Raw genomic sequence first — 9,292 nt, 5'->3', positions numbered from 1 at the left:
TGTCCTGAGAGACCCTGGAAACATAACAGGGAGGACGGGTAGGACAACAGCATCGAGCCAGTCCTCAGGTACTGAAGATGACTCTCAGACCCGATTATACAGACTCAGTAAATACCGAGACATGCACAGATGGAGATGGTGAAGCATTTCATAATGAATGCCATCGGAACCCACTGCCATAGAACCACAGAGGGACCGGGCAGATTTAAGTTCAGAGAGAAGGGATCGTTATAGGGAAGGCTGAGATGAGTGCAGAAATCTAAAGGACGAGATTCAAGAACAGGCTTACGAAGAAGGAAAGATTAAGGAAGATGAGAACCAGAGCTAACAGACGAAAAGTGGGAACCCAGTTTGGTCGCAACGGGTCCACCACAAGAGTACCACGGAGGTGGAGGACCGGCGAGACCTCAGAAGCAAACTTACCCACTATCTTGCGGATACCCCTCCAGATCTGCGGCAGAGTATTTTCGGACGTAATAGTGGAAACATAAGACCTCCAACACTCACGTTTACCTGTACAGATGGTCCTACGTACCACTGCACTCACCTTCCGAAACAAAAGACAAGAATCAGCCATCTGCCGGCAAATTGTCTCTTCCAGGCTGCACACTTATAGCAGACAGCCCAAGCACAGTCCATATTCCACCAGGAAATGCACTTCCGTATTCCCTGAGAGGTAGAGCAAGGAATAGAGTGGAGGGCAGCATTGAAGACGGTGTCATGAAAAAGGAAGAGGGCACGAGGGAGAAGCAAAATGGAGAGGTCGGAGAGTAGCACAGAGGGTAAATTGATGCCAGTCAGCCTCGGCAAACCGCCACCTAGGGAAGGAGAGGGGAGGGTGAAAAGAAAAAAGGTAACAAGGATGGGGAAATGGTCACTGCCATGGAAGTCATCAAGAACCCGAAATGTGAAATTCATGTAAAGAGACGACGAGCAAAGAAAAAAATCAAGACAGGAAAGGGTGCAGTCCAAGAGTCCAAATGAGTGGGCTCATCAGAATTCAGAAGAGACAGGGAAGAAGAGAGGACGAACGGTTCGAGAAGGCGACCCCGGGTGCTTGTCAGAACATCACCCCAGAGGGTATGTCAACAACTGAAATCACCCAGCAGGAGCACAGACTCTGGCAAGGAGTCCACTAGGTGTTTAAGATCGGGAAGAGAAAGCGGCACATTTGGGGGGAGATAAATGGAACAAACTGTGTACCATTTACACACAAAGACACAGGCAACAGAGCATTGGAGAGGTGATGGAAAAAGTAAGGGGATGAAGGGAACATCAGAACGAATCAAAAGCAGAAAAGTTATTGGCCCCAGCAAAATCTGAAGGGGGGGGGGTCAGGGGGAGAGAAAGGAATAATCACGGAAGCGACCAGGATGAGCACCAAGCATCGGCTCCTGGAGACGGACACAAAGGAGCGAAAACTGTGAAATCAAAAGTTGGAATTCATGAAAATTGGCGTAATATCCATGAATATTCCATTGAAGAATAGACATCGACAAAAAGAGAAAGGACAGGAACAGAGAACAATGAAGAAACAAAGGTTAAAAAGGAACACAGCATGTCAAAGAAATGCAGGATCAGGATCAGGGTCAGCGAAGTCAGGGATAGTGGGCATGGGTAAACTGAGTAAAGATGGAGGGAAGGGAGTGGGAGGACAGACCAGAGGCAGATGAGCAGGGTCCAGAGGAGGAGGCAACCGAGAGGGACTGTCAAGGACAGCAGGAGGGGCAGAAACCGGGGAGCACACCTCAGGAAGGGCAGGAACTGAGAGCGTAGCGGGGGCCAAAGAAACCTCCAAAGCAGGAACAGGGGGCTCGACCACCGAAATGGGAGCGGTGGAGCGATAGAGTCAGAGGTAGGGGGGGAGGATGAAAGTGAAGCTTTCTTACCAGCCGGGGAGGAGAAAGGAGATAAGCCAGGCTTTTGCTTCTGACTCAGAGAGACAGGTGTTCCAGCAGCAATGTACTAGGCAACAGACTCAAACGTCTCAACAGCAGAAGAACGAGAGCAAACAACACGATGATCACTAGGAGAAGGACATCAGCCCACACAGACAGGCGGCATGGAGAGCTAATAGACGGAGGAGAAGGCTGGGAAGGAGGATCAAAGGGAGTTGAGAAAGAAGACACAGGAGACATGACAGACTGGGTAGAAAGAAGGGGAACCCCAGACAGAGAGCCAGGAGGGGGGACCCTTCGGGTCAGAATGTAAAGGAACAGGGAAGCAGGCAGTGGGCGTATCTGGGTCTAAGGCCTGGAAACTGTTGTGAGACTGAGGAAGGTGGGAAGGACGAGGAGAGGAAGAGTGCAACACGTGAGCATAAGAAACCCCAGTGAAAGGGGAAGGAGGGGGATGGTGAACTTGGCGCCTCGCCTCAGGAAAAGACAAACGTTCCCAGTGCTTCAAGTTGAGGACAGCTGCCTCATGTTTGTAATGGATACACGCGCGAGAGAAGGTAGGGTGGGCATCACCGCAACTGAGGCAGCGAGCCTGGGGAGAAGTGCACTCCGATTTAAAGTGACCTTCGTTCCCACACATAGGGCAGAGAGAGAGAATACTGGAGCATTTGAGGGCACCATGTCCGAACTTCCAGCACTTATTACAAAGCCGAGAAGAGGGTATGTACTCCTGAATGGAGCATCTGGCACCAGCAAGAATAACAGAGGGCGGAAGTGTCCAACCATCAAAGGTAATTTTCACAAGCCGAAGGGACAGATGGCGACAGACACGAGGGGGTCGTGAACGTGTAAACCTGGAGAACAGAATGGCCTTGGGCCTCGAGGACATGTTTAATATCCTCGTGGCAGTCCTTGAGGTTCCTAATACCGGTTGCAACATGGTGTGGGAGGAGAACAGTGCCAACACTGGCACTTAACTGAGCATTCTTGGAGACCCCCAACAGGGGGGTCACCTCACTGCAGGACAAAGTCTCCAAGTGGACAGCTGCATCCCGAGAAGAAGCATCAACAACATGCGTACCGAGATGGGTGGGGTTAAAAGTAACAGAGGCATCTACTGAATCAACAAGGTGCCTATGGAGTGAGAAATTGTCAGGAGTAGAATCTAAATGATGGAGGTCAAAGTACTTCGTCCACGTAGCAAGATCAAACAAGGCATGGTACGAATTGGTATGGGAAGGAAGCATGCGAGAGCAGCCATGGCGGGGACGGTGGTGAGAACCCCCTAGAGAGAGAGAGAGAGGGGGGGGGGGGGTTATAAGGTGCAGTAGTCACAATGAGAGATGGAGTCGTACTAGGGGACGAGGTAGTCACCACAGGGGGCTTGGGGCTCAACCCAACCACAGAAGAGGAAGGGGAGCGGGGGAGTAGTCCAGTCTGGGCCCAATGTAGCGGGGGCTACAGAGCCCAGTCTTCCAGCACAGTCCGACTCAGGGGTCTGGTCACCCCCCCCCCCTTTTTAACAAGCAGTCCTACTGCATAGTTCATTCTCCCACACTGGTGCAAAGACCCCACTCCCCCTATTGCCCCAGCCTGGACACCCAGCCATCCACTCAGGGCTACCCCTCCAGCAGGCAGTTCGATGGCTCACAAGCCCCCTACGTGGTGCCCATCTGCATGTACAACACACAAAGAGGGGACAGGAGAGGGGGCAAAGGCAACCCTCACTAGTCCCAGGGTGGTGTACGTGAGCCCCTCACCACGACAAGGTGACACCACAGAGGGAAGAGGCGAGAAGAGCAGATGTACTCCTGAATACAGCATCTGGCACCAAGAGTTACGGAAGACGGAAGGGACCTATCAAAAGTGATCTTCATTACACAAAGAGACTGGCCATGATGACCACGAGGGAGGGCGAGTAACATATTAATATGGAGGATAGAATGGCCTTGGGCCTCAAGGACATGTTTATTATGGTAGTCTTTAAGTTCCTTATCACCAGTCGCTACATGGTATGGAAGAATAGCTGTGCCAATCCTGGCATTTATTTAACCAGGCATTTTTTGATATTCGAACCAGTGTCTCCCCAATGCAGGACAAGGAGGCTAAGTGGACAGCTGCTTCCCGAGAAGGAGCTGCATCAACACGTGTACCAGTACGGGTGGGGTTAAAAGTGACAAAGGTATCCACCAAATCAACTAAAGTAAGAGTAATTAGGTCAAGTGGAGGAGTAGGTCTGTATATTAAAGAGGAGCTGGAATGCACAGAGCTCCTGAACTTGACCAATGAGGTGGTAGAGGTACTTGGAATCAAGGTAGAGAATATAAATCTAATTATTATTCTAATATACAAACCGCCAGATGCAACAGTTGAGGAATTCACTGAGCAGATCCACAAAATAGAAAATAGCCTTGATAACCTAGCAAACCCAGTACCAGATATTATCTTCCTTGGAGACTTCAATCTACCCAGTTTACAATGAATAGTAAACAGTAATACTATAGCATGAAATCAACTTGGAAATAACCAATCACAGGTCAGAGAACTACTGAGATTCTGTGACAAATTCTCGCTCAATCAGCAGATTACAGAACCGACTAGGAATGAGAACACGCTGGACCTCATATTCACGAACAATGATGAGCTAATCAGAGACATTACTGTCTCGGACACTACGTACTCGGACCACAAGCTCATTGAAGTGCAAACTAACATTAATAACGGTAGTAGGCCCAAGAGAAACAACAAGCGAGAAGGGCTATTCAATAAATTAAATTTTAATAATAAAAGGATAGTCTCGGAGAAAATAAACAGGGAACTTACAACATTCAATGGGAAAATGTTTAAGTAATAAAAATCCTACACAAGGTCCAATGTAGAAAGAGAACACAGACGACATTACAGAAGAAAAAAGTTAACAGAAATGCTGAAGCAGACACGACTTTCCATACAAAGAAGAAATAATTTAAACAGGGAGATTGAAGAAATCGAACAGACTGAAGTATTCATATCAGATTGAAGAAAGGCAACTAAAACAGAAAGCAATTCAAGAAATAAAGAAAAACCCAAAATATTTCTTCGCATATGCTAAATCAAAAGCAAAAACCACTGCCAGTGTTGAACCTATTCGTACTAGTGAAGGTTCATACACTGAGGATGACATAGAAATTAGTGAAATCCTAAAAAAGCAATATGAGGACATGTTTTGCACCCTGATACACAGCATGAAAGTGGAAGATCCGGACAACTTCTTTATGCGTGATATACAAACCCCTGTAAATATAACTGATATCAACAAGAGCGTGGCAGGTTTTGAAAGAGAAATTGACAATATGCCCATGCACTCAGCCCCGGGTTCAGACTCATGGAATTCAATATTTATAATGAAATTCAAAGTGCCAGTAGCACAGGCACTCAGTATAGTGTGGAGGAAGAGCTTGGACACGGGGAAGATACCAGATGCGCTTAAAGCAGCAGACATAGCCCCTCCACGCAAGGGAGGTAGCAAAGCATTGGAAAAGAATTATAGACCAGTTGCACTAACGTCCCACATAATAAAATTACTGTATTTGAGAGAGTGATCAGGAGTCAGGTCACTAGTTTCATGGAGACCAATGACCTCCACAATCCAGGCCAACATGGATTTAGAGCAGGAAGATCATGCCTCTCACAGCTACTTGACCATTACGACAAAATCACTGAGGCATTAGAAGAAAAACAGAGTTCAGATGCAGTATACACGGATTCGCAAAGGCATTCGATAAATGTGACCATGAAGTGATAGCACACAAAAGGAGGTCACTGGGAATAACTGGTAAAGTAGGACGCTGGATACTCAGTTTTCTGTCGAACAGAACACAGAGAGTAACAGTTAACCATATAAAATCGAGTCCAAGCGCAGTTAAAAGCTGCAGTACCTCAAGCTATAGTCCTTGCACCACTGCTTTTCCTTATTCTCATATCAGATATAGACTCAAATACAAGGCACAGCTTTGTATCATCCTTTCCAGATAACACAAAAATCAGCATGAAAATTACCTCTGCTGAAGATATTGAAAAACTACAAGCAGATATTAATAAAGTTTTCGACTGGGCTACAGAAAATAACGTGATGTTTAAAAGTGATAAATTACAGGTACTCAGATATGGCAAAAATTAGAACCTTAAACTTAATACAGGGTACAAAACACAATCAAATTTGCCCATAGTAGGAAAGAAACATGTAAAGGATTTGGGAATAATGATGTCTGATGACCTAAATTTTAGGGAGCATAACCAAGCAAATATTGCGGCAGCCAGGAAAATGATAGGATGGATTACGAGAACTTTCAAAACCAGGGATCCCATCACAATGGTTGTACTCTTCAAATCACTTGTGCTGTCCCATCTTGAGTACTGCTCAGTACTCACTTCCCCATTTAGAGCAGGAGAGATTGCTGAAATAGAGGGAGTACAGAAAACATATACAGGATACATAAACGAGATAATGCATCTAAATTATTGGGTTCGTCTGAAAGCTCTCCGAATGTACTCACTAGAAAGACGATGGGAGAAATATCAAATAATATACAAGTGGGAAAATACTGGAGGGCCAGGTCCCAAATCTGCACAGTAAAATAACAACATACTGGAGTAAACAATATAGTAGGAAATGCAGAGTACTGTACAACCAGTGAAGAGCAGGGGTGCCATAGGCACAATTAGAGAGAACTATATAAACATCAGAGGTCCATAGTTGTTCAACATCCTCCCAGCGAGCATAAGAAATATTGCCGGAACAACCGTGGACATCTTCAAGAGGAAACAAAGTAGTTTCCTCCAACGAGTGCCGGACCAACCGGGCTGCGGTGGGTATGTGGGCCTGCGGGCTGCTGCAAGCAACAGCCTAGTGGACCAAACGCTCACAAGTCAAACCTGGCCTCGGGCCGGGCTTGGGGAGTAGAATAACCCCCAGAACCCCATCAACCAGGTATCAACTAGGTGTTTATGGTTGAATAAATCATTAGGACGAGTAGAATTAACATGACCGAGATTAAAATACTTAGTCCATGTAGCAGGACCAAACAAAGCTTGGAAGGTATTAGAACCGGAAGGAATTGTGCGAGTATGACTGTGGAGAGGACGGCACCGAGCACCCTCAGTAAGAGAGGGGGTAAAAGGCGCAGTTGTTACAATGAGAGATGAAGCCACTCCATGTGATGAGGTGGTCATCATTGGGAGCTTGGGGCTCAACCCTGCCACAGAGGTAGAAGGGGAGCAGAGATAGTCGGGACTGGTAGACTCTCTTAAGTCAAGCCTGGCCTCGGGGACTAGAAGAACTCCCAAAACACCATCAAGCGGGTATCAAGCAGGGAAAGTCCGAAGCTGCTTGGTCTGGGACCAAAGTAGCAGGGGGCTACAGAGCCCGGCTTTCCATCACAGTCCGACTTGGGGCCCTGGTCTCCCACCCCACATCTGAGAAGTTAAAAATAAGTGTCAGATATCAGCATGTAAATGAACAGGTAATCATTTCATCAACAAACAAGCCCCCATACCCACCATGGCGCCACAATTAGAGGATAGGACACCCGATAGGATGTGGCCCCCCCCCCCCTAAGGGTGCATCGTGGATATATGCCCTGCAATCACCACTTTAAGAACCATCAGTCCATCAAGATTGGGCTCAGCAACGAAGGAAAAGAGTGACAATAAAAGTGTCCCTTTGCTCAACAATTTCGGGTACCACAGTTTTAAGGGCGAGAGACTGTGCCTCACCTAACACCCAGTGTCAAAACAGAAGACGACATCTAAAAGAATGATCAAGAATAGCAAAAAGTCGCTGGGAAATAGCAATTAAAAAGGAGAATTGGGAAGGAAAAATTAAACTCAGTAGGAAAAAGCATTCAGCACAATTAGTGAAGAAGGCAGCAGGAGCATTAGGCTTCAAAAGGACAGAGGACACTGTCCCATGGAGCATCACACTCTAGCATCCGCCAACCAAGCCCCCTCACGATGGCAACGAGCTGGAAAGGGAGGAAGAGATGAAAAAGATGAGAGGGTGAAGAATACTGCCTGGTGAGACACCTGTGTTAATGGGTAGAGTGGGAAAATTGGAATTATTCACAGAGACATACTGGAGCCTGTCACTGAGGTAAGATTATAGGTATTGGAGGGAGTGACCTCTTACTCTGTAATGTTTCAATTTAAGAAAGTTAATGTGTTTACAATGTCAAAACGTCTTATGTAGGTCAACAAATAAATGAATAAGTTTTCCAAGGGCTGCATAAATGAAATTAATCATACTAACTGGGCAAGATTGGTCCTGTTTTGGGCCTGAAGCCATTATGGGAAGAACTAAGTATAAATAGGAGTAAGGCTGCGTGTAAATTAACTTTAAAATAATTTAGACAAAATCGGCAGAATTGATATTGGTCTATAATTGTTGACTTCAGTGAGATTGCTGCTTTTATGGACTAAGGTTACTCTTGCTTTTTTTCTCAAAATATCAGGAAAGGTCTAGAGTTCAAATAATTTGTTGTAGAGCAATGCAATGGCTGGAGCTAAAAATCTAGAGGCTTTTTTTGTAAATTAGGGGTGGTATCTCAACATACAGTATCTATGCATGGGGTTCATTCATCCACTGCAAACTACCTCAAGCCCATCATCACCCAACAAAAATCTGCTATCAGAACAATAAAACTGTCTTCAAACAACACCCAACCTCTGTTTAAATCCCTGAACATGCTACATATACACTCGCTCTACACATTCTCTTATGCTATTTACAAGTACAAAACCTTGTTCCTAAATGCTAACCCTGATCTGAAACTCTCCATTGATAGACGTAATAGAACCCACAACCCACAAGCATAAATATCTCTTTGATATAATTTTTTATATAAATTGAGTCAGGATAAAATAATTGCCAATCAGACTAATATAACTTTGAATCAGGCTTTTTCACCCACAGGGTTATTGATCAATGGAACTGCCGACCCACAAAACCCATAACTGCCAAAACTGTGCTGAATTTCAAAATATACCTGGAAAAAATCATGAAGGCAAACTGGGAGGGGGAAGGGAACCTTTAACAAGCCGACGACTTCCTGTTCTCACTGAGGCCACTCGGGTTAGTGGCCCTCAGGTAAATCGGGTAAAATATTATTCCCAGACATCTTATTTGGAAGCAAATCAACAAATGCAATTCAGCTTCAGATAGACAATGTTATCATTAGTAATAAAAATGATGGAAATTTTCTTGGCCTATTCCTAGATAAGAGACTCGACTTCAGCATCTACATACAACACATAACTAAGAAAGTCTCTAAAACAGTTGGTATGCTCTCCAAAATCAGATACTATGTACCTAACTCTGCTCTCATCTCACTATATTATACACTAATCTATGCCTATCT

Source organism: Procambarus clarkii, unplaced genomic scaffold (assembly GCF_040958095.1).
Source record: "Procambarus clarkii isolate CNS0578487 unplaced genomic scaffold, FALCON_Pclarkii_2.0 HiC_scaffold_155, whole genome shotgun sequence".
Classification (NCBI taxonomy): Eukaryota; Metazoa; Arthropoda; class Malacostraca; order Decapoda; family Cambaridae; genus Procambarus; species Procambarus clarkii.
This window is presented reverse-complemented; position numbering follows the sequence as displayed.